This window comes from Terrapene carolina, unplaced genomic scaffold (genome assembly GCF_002925995.2).
Source record: "Terrapene carolina triunguis isolate 2854851 unplaced genomic scaffold, T_m_triunguis-2.0 Scaffold93, whole genome shotgun sequence".
In the NCBI taxonomy this organism is placed as follows: domain Eukaryota; kingdom Metazoa; phylum Chordata; order Testudines; family Emydidae; genus Terrapene; species Terrapene triunguis.
The window spans coordinates 20,481,062-20,494,961 of record NW_020664444.1 but is presented as its reverse complement, the minus strand read 5'-3'; the positions used below and the strand labels follow the sequence as shown (position 1 = coordinate 20,494,961).

The following is a 13,900-nucleotide window of genomic DNA, read 5'->3' as shown; positions in this document are numbered from 1 at the left end:
CTAATTGACGTTAGGGGGTTATAGGCCACAGAACTTTTTTTTTTTTTTTAAATCTGTACATGGTTTTGATAATAGAAAAGCATAGGAAACCACCAAATTTAAACTTCCTAATGAAATAATCTGTTAAACTAAGCAAAATAACATAAGAGTATTGGATAGTTCAAGCAATTGATCATAGGATATGGTCTTTCATCTCTAGGTCACTTCACTGGTTTATTTAAATGCAGGCATCATTTAAAGTATTAACTCAAGCTGCTGCTGCTTACGATTTGCTGTCTCTTCCATTTCTTGTATTTTGCTCTCACTCAGGATCACTGGTTGTTAACATTTTATGAATTGTTGATTGTGTGTTTTATTGTTATCTTTCTCCAATGCTTTGGATTAAAGGTGCTCCATAAATAAAGAGAATATGATGTAATCATAAAATACTTAATTTCAAACAAAATTATCATTACACAGTGGTAAAAATATACAGTATGTTTGGTACTTAGGTTGTCGTATAGGATTTCCCTTCACTTTTTAAATTGAACTCCCAAATTGAACATCATAAAATCAATATAAAATTGTAAAACTTATTCTCCCTCAGAAGGGAGAAAAGACTAAAGGGTCATGATCCTACATCAATGGAGGCAAAACTCCCATGAACTTCAGTACTGCAGCAGATCACTTGCTAATCTCTCCATTGCATAAAGGATTGCCACATCTTTTAAAGAGTCTGACTTTCCCAGTACAAAATTGTAATGAGATTTTTCAACAAATATCCCCAGTTTGTTTGTTTGTAGTAATATTCCAAATTTGTTGCTTCTGGTATCCTCAGGGGAGAGGAGTAGGGGGAGGAGAGAGAGCGCACAGGGGAAACTCCAGAAACCAGCTATAATATTTCTGCTGCATCTGTTGGAGGACTTCCAGTCACCAAATTAAATAATGCAGTAACCTAATATAAAACTGGTATGTTGGATTTCATCTTGCATGGGTATTTCCTGAAAGTCATTAACATAAAATGTCTCTTAAGCCTCTGAAAAGAGTTTTGTCTACTCAGGACTCATGTCCATATAACAAGCTCCATCATAAGTAGTCCTCTTGTTAAAAATTTCAGAGGGACTAAGGACTGAGTGGGCGTAGAGCCTGATCTATCCTCTCATCTCTAGACGCTGTCTGTACAGATCAGGTTCAGGCAGGACAGACTGCAGAAATATGTATGCTGTCACCCTTGTAATTTTTTTTTTTTTTTTTTTTTTTTTTTTTTTTGGGGTGGGAGTTGGATAGTGGACTTTTCCAACCAATATTATCTGTCTAGCACAGTGATACTCAGACTGACTCTTGTGAACTGCAAGTGGCTCTTTAATGTGTCTCCTGTAGCATGTGATATTAAAACACTGTGTGATTTTTATTATTAATCAGGATGCCTTTACTATTACTTTTTTTACTTACCCAATTGTAGTTGATAAATAATAATACTTGTTCAGTCATTTTGCTGTGAGAATATATACAGATATAAAAAACTAAATATTTCCCCTGTCACACTGTTTAAATATGAATATATAATACTATAGTAAATGAAAACATGAATTCACACTACTGTGGCTCTTTTGGGTAATGTTGATCGTTACTTAGACCTCAGTGGTTCAGGAGTCAAATTATCACCGGTCTGGCAACTTTCATGAACATAGGGCTCTCATTTATCGTAAAACTTAAACAAATTTGTCAGAGTACGGCAAATTGTTATCAAATAGTCATCTTAGTTACAAAATATATGAATGTTAAACTGAACAGATTGTAGAGCTAAGACTACTTATGTTCTGCATAGTGTATTTGCTATGCATTGTATAAATATTGGCAGCAGCCTATTGCAATTTCCAAGTTGTAGCAGGAGAGAGCAGTTTCATTTGGCCTTTCACCTTTGTCTCATCTCTTCTTTCTGGTGTAAAGATAGCTAGTAACTATAGGTAGTACAGGTATATCCTGCTTTGATACTATGTAAATGTAAACGTAATCTTAAATCAATGAAGCAATATTCTATACATCTGCTTTATGCTTATTAGACACTTTATGGAGAGCTAAGGAAATAGTCTATTAAAGGAAAGTATAGCTCCTACAAGAACAGCTCTTTCATTGCTTTACATTCTGTTTACATGTGTTTAAGTTTATACGAACGATTTACTGACGCTTTTTATAAATACATTTTATAGCCAGTAATTTGTCTTTGTCTAAACTGAAAAGAGACAAAGATGCTAAAGTAAATCATTCTTTGGCTAAGAAACTGTGTGTGCAATCTCATCACGGGCATAAACTCCGTCAATGTTCTTTGGATGTTTGCCCAAAAGGTCGTTGAGACTTGCTTGAAGCAGCAAGTGGAATGGAAACACAGTCAGAAAAATATTCTATAGAAGATAAGTACAAAAAGAAGGATTCTGGTTTAATCATAAATGAATGAACATAAAAATATGGATGCCTTGGAGGAACTGAAATTTTTGGTGGGATCTTGTATTTTTTTTCCTAACATTTTCTTTCACTTATTTGCAGTAAGCTTTTGGAATAATCTTAAATAAAAATTATTTCAAAAGGAGAATAAATGGAATAATAAATCAACTAAAAGAGAAGAAAATTTTGAAAACAAACCCAAATCCTAAAGAAGTCATAATGAAACACTTACTGAAAATGTTTTGAAAAATGTGTGTGGAAACAAGTCTGGATGGTTGATGGATATTTTATTTCTTTTTCTTAAAAAAAAAAAAATACAAGGCATTTTGCAATGAATCAAGCTCTTGGTTCCTTAACAACTCATTTGCTGTGCTTTCTCCACCAAAATTTCAATCCCCTGACATTAGAATTAGTTGCTACAGAGATTTTTATCTGATATTATCCTCTCTAATTTCCTTGTAATAACATTTGCTTCTAAGAAAACTTGAAAGTAGTGCAATCACATCTCTAGTTCCCTGCCAAGTTCCCTTTCTCACTTAAGGATTCAGATGGCTTCATTTGTTCCACTTTTACCAAAGAATTGGTAAAACTCTTTACCAGACTTCCTCTTCTGACACACACGAGTGTTTGTAACACACTGTTCTTTGTTTCCTTTCCGCAGTCACATGGTTTGGGTCAAGATTACAAAAAAAAAAAATACCCTGTCACATGTCCATTGACTCCAGTGGCTATTGTTATGCTTGGATTGAATATTTTTTAACCACAATTAAAAATCAAAGAGTGACATTCTCTTGTCATTCAGAGATGCCATAATTAGACTGAAGCAAAGCTAAATCAGCAACTGATTACTGTGGAAAAAATGACCTGATTATGGAAATCATCATAGGACTACTTAAATTGGTCTGTAAGTGCTTTCACTTTGTTATGCCAAGAATTTGAAGTTGTAGAAAAACCTTCTGCAGCATTAAGGAGCAAAAGGCAAACTGCTTGAGAATTTAAGTATTTTTTGTTATGAATAATTAATTGATTTTTGATGTTTAAAAAATTACGTCCTTCCAAGTAATACAGTTCTGCGATGTATAACCATCAATAATCGGAGGTCTTAAAGCTTAACTTTTAAAATTCAATCCAACAGACATTTCTATCTAAACAACGGGGAGTATACCCGCATAGCCATGGCACTGTAGTTATGCTGACATAGCTGTGTCTACACTGTGGGGTTGACATCAACTTGAAGGGCTTTTTCCAACAGTGAGGAACACCACCTCCACAAGTAACTGTAGTGCTGTCAGTGGAAATGTCGAGGTGTGGATTTTTCATAGCCCTAAGCAACTTAGATATGTCGACCTAAACTTTAAGTGTAGACCAGGCCCGGGACTGCTCATGTGTGTGAAGTTACTCAGATGCATCAAGTGTTTGGAGTATTGGCATCTAATATATTTTTGTCAGGTTTTTTTCTTTTCCTTTTAATTCTTTCTGATTTCACTATTTTTATCACCATTCAACATAAGATTATTTGGATCTACACTAATACATTTGTAGTGAAGAGGTACTGACTTCATTTCATGTTTTTCTGCAGTGGAGTTTTTCTAGTGATCTATGTCAATTTGTTTAATCATTTTAGTTCCATAATGTATTAGGAGGAAAGGCTAAAAAATGTTTCCTCAATGGACATAAATCACCAAAGGCATAAGAGGAGGCAATCCTTGATTTCAGTCTGACAGTAGTGAATTTGACCCATTAATATTTCTAATTGATATATATCAAATTGATACGAGCTCTCTAGTTCAGTTGTGGTTTTAAACTACACTTAAGCTGACAAAAATAATGTTAATCAAAGAGTACTGCAGTTGTTTTCCCAATATGGTTTTTGCTTAAGAATGTCAGATTAAAGTTTGAATACATTTTTAGCATCCATTGATTTCATATTATCTATGCTCTCTTGGATTGTATTTAAATTTTTCTGTGCTCAACTTCCATCTCAATCAGTTAAAAAAACAAAAAACCCTACCCATCTTAAATACATTTGTAACTAGGAAGAACACATGAAGTATGTAGAGCTTTGACTATGTCTGAATTCTAAAGCACCGCAGATTTTTGGTCGAAATGATGTCAAGACCTTTAAACAGGGACTCCAAGAAGTCTCAGGATTCCAACAGCTAAGAGTGATGAATAGAATCCTGATCAACTAAGCTAGGAAGCAATCAAGCAAAACACTTGTTATCCATTACACATGCCATTAAAGGAGCTAAGTAATCAGTGCCAATGTCTCAGTATGTAGATGCTGATTAAAAGTGATCTATACTCAGAACATTATTTTGAAAAGTTTTTCTTGATTATGTAATCAGAAATAGTGTTACCAAGAATAGTTAACCTAGTATTGTGGCACTAAATCAAGAATTTTATGAAATACAGTTGCAGTATAAGGTATTACTAAAAATAACTTTTTCTACAAGCTCCTTAGATATTTATAACTAGCTGTATTGTGATCACTGAAAACTTTTTTCCTAAAGACTTCCATGTGTATATTAAGTCAGCATAATTTGGTATAGCAAAAATGTTAACCTGCAAAGCACAAAAATGCCTTTGATTGGATAATTTGCTTGTTTCACTGCTTTGCTGCAACTTTCTAATGATCGTATATTGAGTTCTCTAAATCTTCCTCTTTAAATTATAATTTTCATCTTTTTTAACCCTTAGTGCGGGTCTACACTACAGCTAGGGTCAACACTCTGAGATCGATTCACTGGCGGTCGATTTAGCGGATCTAGTGAAGACCCGCCAAATCGACAACAGATCTCTCTCCAGTCGATCCCTGTACTCTACCCCTGATGAGAAGAGTAAGTCGACGGGAGAGTTTCTCCCGTCGACCCCCCCACGGTGTAGACCGCATGGTAACTCGACCTAAGGTACATCGACTCCAGCTATGTTATTCACGTAGCTGGAGTTGCATAGCATAGGTCAACTTACAGCGGTAGTGTAGACATAGCCTTAGAAAGTTGTTTCTGCCAAATAGCATTTCCATTATTTTTATGAACTAAATTTAAACACGTTATAATCATTTTAGCCTCAACATAGGTTGTCAATTTTGTATTTATTTTTTAAAATAAATACAACAGCCTTGTATTTAACTTACATTAAAAATTGGTTTTTTATTTATTTTTAAAAAAATAATTGATTTTTATCCATCCTGGTGGTCATATTATGGAAAAACCTGTACAATGCAATGGAATAAATATAGGACAAAATGTTGAGTCTCTGTAATGACATAGGCCAAATGAGATGTACTCTTAAATTCTCCAGGTGCAATGAGAGGTTCTGAAAATTTGGCTTAGGCTAATATCCACTGATTTCAAATCTATGTGCCTCTGTTGAAAAATCCCACTGGACCTGCATCTTTAGGTGCCTAAGTACCTTTGACTATCTGGCCCATAGCGTCTAGTGCAAAGTGAATAATAATAGGACTCTTGAATTTGATGTCTTTAGGTTTAATTTCTACTCTGGGAGTAGAAATTTTAAAATTACATCTAGATACTATTTATTAATTTCTAGTATAAAATTAATAAATATTAATATATAATGGGCAACCTCGTCAGAAGCTGACTTTTTTTTTTGTCCACTAATGCACTTGCAGCATCCATTGTCAGCTTCAGAATATCAATGATGTTGCCCTTTTCCAGTTACGTGGACATGGTATGTATGTCTTAGTCTGCACTCAAACCTACATCCTTCACTAAGGTGGTTTGGTTGAATCCCTAAACTTTAAAAACCCCAGTTCTGGAATATAATTTTTTTGCATGGATCAGCTAGCAAAGGTGTCTTTTCTGGAACCCTGCTGCTGGACACCTAGTACCTTCTCTTCGACAGGGCCGGCTTTAGGCCAATCGGGCCCTGCGCCTAAGAGGGCCCCGCGCCCAGTGGCAGGGCCGCCCAGAGTGGGGGGCAAGTGGCAGAGAATCCCTTCCCTGGCTAGAGGCGCCTTTTTAATTTTTACTCACCCGGCGGCGCTCCAGGTCTTTGGCGGCACTTTGGCGGCGGGTCCTTCACTCGCTCCGGGTCTTTGGCGGCGAGTCCTTCAGTGCCGCCGAAGACCCGGAGCGAGTGAAGGACCCGCCGCCAAAGACTAGGAGCGCGGCCCGGTGAGTACAAGCCCCATGTGGTTTTTTTACGTGTTTTTTTTAAGTCATCCCTGCCGGGGCCCCGTCGAAACTGTTCGAATCGGGCCCCGCACTTCCTAAAGCCGGCCCTGCTCTTCGATGTGTCTAGTTTGCATTATTAAATGGCCCAAAGAGGACTAGAATTGCCATCTAAGGTGAGACGGAAGATGAAGTAAGTAAATTAATAAATAAATTGGGGATGATCTGAAAATCAGAACTGTTTAAAAGCTGAAACAGCTGAAAGGACACATTTCCATTTAGCACTCTGATCCCCTTTGCCGTTCTGTGGGAGACGACTGATGGACAGGCTGTGATGGTTCTTTGTGCTGCATTTTGATTTAACGTACGATACAGTGCTTCCCTCTTCATTTCATAATAGTTTTATTTTGCCAATTGAAAATGGCTACAACAGACTAATATGTCAAATACAAAGGGCTGGATTCTTTGCTGGGGTAAATCAGCATAATTCCATTGAAGCTGAGAGGTTTACACTGATTTACACTAGCTGAGAATCTGACCCCAAATCTTTTGTACAGCTGAGTTGCCTTGAGGAAACTTGCTTACATTCTGTAACTTCCTTATGACACTACTGCTTGTTATTAACTTGATATACAGCTTGTATATAAATTGAATCTTTTAAAGTCCACTATATGATAGACTGTTAGGGCAGGTGTTTAATTGTGTTTCATGAATTGTATGGTGAGTGTAAGTACATGCTGTGACCTCTTACATGCTTCAGTTATCTCCAACTGTAAATTAGATATAGCTGTTAGAGACTAAATGAAACAAGTCTTGTCTAATAATGTTTATAATCGAAAAACAAGTAGAACCTGATTAACTTGGTCTGTTAGCAATGTGATAATGGACCAATGAACCAATGTTTATGCTTTCACTGTTTTAGATCAATGCATTTGTGTTCATATGTTAATTAGAAAAAATTAAAATCACTAGAACTGGAAAGTATTATGGCACTTCAGCTTCATTGTGATTACATATGCTAATTGATCTGGTTAAGTGAAGGAATAAATCCCTAATCTTTAATGTCTGCTCAAGTGCTGCTCAGGTCATAATGTGCTAAGTAATCTGACACTAGCATCTAGTTAGGCAAGCCCTAGTAGTAGGACTCTTCATTCTCTGCATATTTGTTCTCATTTTTAGTCTTGTATCCCTAGGTTGCTGAATTCAACCCTTTCTAATGGTCATGTTTCTTATTATAACACTTTTGAAAAAAAAAATTGACTCTGGCTGAGGTGAATTGATCATAATGAGTATAACAAACTCCCTATTGGATGGCATGGATGGTCCTGTGGTTAGGGCACAGAAGTGGTGATGGGGCAGTCAAGGTTCTTTTGCCAGCCCTACCATAGATTTCCTGTGTGGTCTGGGGTTAGAGCATGAGTCTGGGAACTGGGAGATCGGGATTCCAGTCGTGGCTCTGCTAATGACTTTAGATCAGGGATGGGCAAACTTTTTGGCCAGAGGGCCACATTGGGGTTGCGCAACTGTATGGAGGGCCAGGTAGGGAAGGCTGTGCCTCCCCAAACAGCCTGGCTCCCACCCCCTTTCTGCCCCCTCCCACTTCCCGCCCCCTGACTGCCCCCCTCAGAACCCCTGACCCATCCAACCCCCCCTGCCCCTTGTCCCCTGACCGCCTCCTCCCGGGACCCCCGCCCCCTATCCAACCCCTCTGCTTCCTGTCCCCTGACTCCCCTGGCCCCTATCCACACCCCCACCCCCGCCCCCGACAGCCCTCCAGGACTCCCACCCCCTATCCAACCGCCCTCTGCTTCTCGTCCCCTGACTGGCCCCTCCCGGGACCCCCGCCCCCATCCAACCCCTCTGCTCCCTGTCCCCTGACTGCCCTGATCCCTATCCACACCCCCGCCCCTGACAGCCCCCTCCCGGGACCCCCTGCCCCTAACTTCCCCCCTGGGATCCCACCCCCTTATCTGCCCCCCCCGCTTCCTGTCCCCTGACTGCCCTCCCAACCCCTATCCACATCCCTGCCCCCTTGACAGGCCCCCTGGGACTCCCACTCCCAACCCTCCCTGTTCCCCATCACCTGACCGCCCCCCCGCCCGAACCTCTGCCCCATCCAACTGCTCCCTCCTCCCTGACTACCCCTCAGGACCTCCTGCTCCCTTACTCGTCCTCCCCGCCCCCTTACTAGCAGCAGGAGCTCGCAGCCACGACACCCGACCAGAGCCAGCTGCACTCCCCACGCTGCCCAGCGAGAGCGGCGGGCCAGAGCGTGGCCTGCGCGGTGGCGTGGCTGCGGGGGAGGGGGGGATAGCGGGGGAGGGGCCGGGGATTAGGCTCCCCAGCTGGGAGCTCAGGGGCCGGGCAGAACAGTCCCACAGGCCGGATGTGGCCCGCGGGCTGTAGTTTGCCCACGTCTGCTTTAGATGATCCCTTTTAATGTTTCCTCTTACTTTAGGAGACTAAACTAATTATTTGACACAGGCAGAAAATAGGAGTGTGTGAGGTGCACCAGTTGCAAAGGCCCCCGTCATTGTGAGATATACCCAGATAATTCTGGCAAGTGACCTGCACCCACATGCTGCAGAGGAAGGTGAAAAAACCCTAAGCTACTCTTGGCTCTAGTTTCTTCCCAGGAGTTCACATCACTGGGGGGGGTTTTCGACTTCAAACAAGTTTTCTCTGAGCGAGACACATGTTTCACTTTTTAAATCTACCTGCATAGGCCAATTCAATCCAGCCACATGTTTTCTTTTAAGTTACTAAATTAGAAATAAATTGAAGTCTGTTACAGTCCCATGCCTTACTCTCTTGGTATATCTGGTGGATACATTCTGGTTGCATTTTTTTTCTGTTAATAACACAGTCAAAGATTAAACTATAAGCACCGCATCAGAGGGCACTGCTGGAATGGTTAGCCCACATCTGGATGAGTGAGTTTGATCAAGAAAACATTAATTAGAATTCTTTAGCTCTCTTTCTCAGAACTAAACAAAATTGTCAGTTGTGTGTGGGCATTGATGGTGACGTGTATTTAACATAAATCTCCACTGCTGTCAAAATCCACTAATTTCCCTGAGTTATAGCATAGTATCAAATTATATATTATTATTATTATGGCTTTATATTTAGGTTATCCTCTTATCTTTGTGTACATGTGAAATGTAATGCTGGTGCAGAGTGCTAGATTGGTACTCTAGAGAGGCTAACATCTTCTGTTTATCCACAGAAGAGATACAGCCTAAGTAACTGCTGTGCAAGCTTCGCCATGCTTTCCCCCCCAGCATGCCTCTACTGTGACCTGGAAGGCAACACCTCTACTAGTGAGAGAGTAGCTCATTCTGCACAGTCAATTCAGTTCTCTTCTGAAATTGATGATAAGGTGGATCACTGTCCACTGGAAATGTGACTAACCCCAAAGATTTAATGGAGATTGGGTGATGTTTGCACTAAGAGCAATAAACTGTGGCATAGAAGGGCAATTCTTCATTTTCAAACTTTAAAAAATGTTAAATGTGTAAATAGAGTAGGAGGTTGTGCTTAGAAAAATAATAGACGTGGGTAACTTAAAATTGGAAAGGAGAGAAAAGCCTGCAACAGCTGCTTAGTAGAGAGGCAGTTAGAGGTAGTTTGTGTGTGTCATTTATATATTTGTGCATGTGTTTATAGGACTGCATATACAATTTTTTAAAAACTAATGATACCTTAGTCACTTTGCCTGTATGTTTAATTCCTTTCACAAAGCTTTGTCTTTTTAAAAAAATAAAAATTTGTTTAATAAAAGATTGTAAGCTCTTCGGGGCAATTCCTGTGTCATGGTCTTTGTACAGCATTTAGCATGATGGGGGTCTCCAGTCCTTTGGGCATAGGTGTAATACAAATAATAATAGTAATCACATGTTGATAAACTAATATCTCTAGCATCACCTCTGCCCGCACCAATCTGAGCTGACTTAGAACTGGCAACTGCTAAGTGAAAGACTCTGTACGTGACTGTTACTGCATTTCTTTTTATAGCTGATAAATTCTTAAAATGTTCTTATTCATCTCAGCCACATTTAATCAACTTCTGTTAAAAAATTTTAATTAACTTCTAGTTTCTTTTTTAGCTCTTTTCACTTGTATTTTATAATTGCCAGAAGAAGAAACTCCCGAGAGCTGGCCATGTTACTCTTCTAGGATAGGGCTGCTTTGTGCTATTTCAGGCCTCTTAAGCAGGTCTGTTTACTGGGGAATTTCTCCCAACTAGGGGATACTCAGGCACCATAGAGCTGATTCTACACCATTCTCCCTGTGACCCTAAGAGTGCTGACTGGCAAAAAGGGTTCAATGTCATGTAGCAGCAACTTCTGTCAGGCCTGAGAAACACACTATACCTAACATATAGTTGTCATGGTATTTATCTATAAAGAATGCAGTGTATGGTATCAAATGAGAACTTATATCACATTGGTCATCATAATCGTTGTGTGATGTGTATATAGGGGTAACAATTAAAAAGTTGTATGCATGTACTAAAAATATGCTCAAGCCATATAACCAGGGAGAGTTGGTAAACAAGATTGTCCCAGAGAAAGAAATGTTGATATGCCCGTCTGCCTAGGTCTCAAATGTAAATGGAGTAGGGTAAGCCAAAGTCTGTGGGAATTATATTTGTCTCTGAAGTCAACAGGAAAAGCAAATCATGTAGAGGATGGGAAAAGGAGCCAGGGTGCCAGCGTTCTGGGGAACAAACAACAATACTTTTCAGAGATTTACTGGACTAAAAGGAGAAGGGAGAAAAGACTTTTTGGTTATACATCACTGAGGGAACAAAGAGGTCAGTCTGTCTTGTATCTCTGAAGGGTGGATCTCCAGCCATGGGAGTTGGTAATAGAGGTGGTTTTAGGTGAGAAACTGCCTTACACAGGACTGTAGCTGGATAAGTTGAATTTTAGTTACTAGAAATTGTTATACTTTTGTTTTATTGTTACCATTTTCGGTTTCTATTCTCTTTGCTTATCACTTTTCACTTTTAATAAAATTATTCTTGGTTTTACTATAAATTCATCTCGGGCTGTAATATTATAGGAAAGTATAAATCCTCAGCTGATAGGCTGGTATGTGTACTATCTCTTTACAGACAGCGTACTTGGTACTTTCTGATGTTGTCCAGTGATGGGATGGATGCTGCAGAAGAATCCTCTTCTGGGGAGCTCAGGGTATTGGGGTGCAATGCAAAGTAAGGGCTGGTTTGGCTAATAAACTGGGGTGGCAGGGAGTTGTCACTCAGTTTAGCACCAGCAAATCTCTCTCGCTAAGGCAGCGGCATAACAAGGTGACTTACAGTTCTGAATGCCCAGAGAAAGTCATACTCCCTCCTTCCCAGGTGGTGGTGGAGGTGGTGTGGCCAGGGTGTCCCTGCATCCTACCAACCCCTGATGTCTGGAATTGCTCTTGCAGTGGTCAGCTGTTAGAGCTGACACAGATTAGATAGGCTGCTGTTGGTAAACCTGATGCCCAAATGACCCCAGAATCAGTAAGTGGTAAGGTGACTTAAAGCCACCTTTGTGCCCTGCTGCCTCAGCTATAGCTGTGGATCCAGGGCCCATATGGTTTTATGTATTGCTATATCCTTTAGAAGTATTATTCATTAAGGGCCTGATGCCCATCATCTTTAAAGGAGAGATTCCCTCCCTCCTACCAAAGGATATTGGGACTTTTTATGTCATTTCCAAGATTTTAGTGTTTGAGATAGTGTAGTAGGAGAGGACCATAAGGAAACACCATAGCTTTGCAGAGCATTGCAGTAAGATTTTTAACATTTCAAATGAAATTAAGGGTATGGGGTTAACTATGCTTAAATATGTTAGGGTCACATAATTACTGTATGATTTCCTTTATTCAAGTCTAAAAGTTAGGAAAATATCTTTGATAATTGCCATATGCATTAAGTAAATTGACTTTCTGGTGGAATATACATTTTGCTTGCTTTCATTTGCTATTGTGTGCTTTCTCTGTGTGTTCTTCTGTTTACATACCTGCCAATATATCTTTCAGATCCTTAGCATGCTAAATGCAATGAGTATGATCAGCCCAGTAAAATGACAGAAATTGATATTTCTTCAGACATAAAAACTAGTTGTAGTTTTAGAGAACAGAGGGGCAGCTGGGGAGAATTAAGCTGAAACTGCCAAGTTTAAATAAGCTGCCGAATTCTGGACAGGATAGTAATAGAAAACATGAGGGATTGTTATCAACCATGACATCTTATTAAAACGTGCAGTGGGATGTTCTGCACTGATCAGATATCAAGTTAGAATTTGAGTTATGAAAGGATGTTTTTCAACAAAGCAAAGCAAAATCTACATTTTAAAATATTTTTCTGAATAGTTATCAATGTTGTCACTTTTAAAATATCGCCATTCTTCTGCTTGACCTGTCAGTATCTTATTCTTAATTTATTTTGGCCCTGTTTGGTCCCAGACAACTCAGCATGGAATCTGTTCAATCCACTGATGCCATCCAAAGCCTATACCATGGGGACTTGCTCTATTTTGGGATAAGGACTTAAGACATAGGGTTGGTCATGAGTGCTGAGGTTCTCTTTTATCCATTTGTTTATTTAATGACGATCCAACTCAGCAAGGTTCTTAAGCAAGTGTCACTTTTTACATATGTGAATACTCTCATTGAAGTCAATGGAACTACTCACATGCTTAAAGTTAAGCCTGTGCTGAAGTCCCTTGCTGATTTGCAGCCCTATTGTAGTTCTCCTCCTTAGCTGCTAAGGCAGGATGTGCAATCCTCTTCATGCTCCTGCGTACTGAGGTTGTCATTTGTGTAGCTCTCCCAGGATTTCAGGACAAGGCAATCTGTTCCTGAGCTCAGGTCACTCCTTTCATCATTCTGTATGCTACTTGTCATAATTGTAAAATTATTAGGTATTCATTATGTAATGTATTTAAGTACCCGTAGTGCTGATTAGTACAGCGTTCTGTATAATGAAAAAAATCCTCTTTCCTTTAGTTATCTGAAAATGTTTGTGTTCTTCACCTGCAAGCCTAAGCATTAGCATAGGCCTACAGCTACCTTTTCCCCCTACCAACTTGTCTATAGAGCACCATCTATCTTCAAAGGAACATTGATGTAAAATGTTGTATTGACTGTATTTATTTAATCAGTTCAGCCAGTATGCCGATGTTGATAGGCTCAGTATATTAAGCATATAGTACAGTAGAACCTTGGAGTTACGAACACCAGAGTTACAAACTGACCGGTCAACCACACACCTAATTTGGAAGCGTAAGTACACAATCAGGCAGCAGCAGAGACCAAAAAAAAAAAAAAAAAAAAAAAAAAAA

General features: G+C 39.5%; 1 protein-coding gene across 2 annotated transcripts in view; it reads left to right on the top strand.

Moving 5' to 3' along the window:
• CPPED1 (calcineurin like phosphoesterase domain containing 1) overlaps positions 1-13,900 on the top strand; it is an 83,545-nt gene that overhangs the window by 19,837 nt on the left and 49,808 nt on the right. The gene's annotated exons all lie outside the window — the stretch shown is intronic.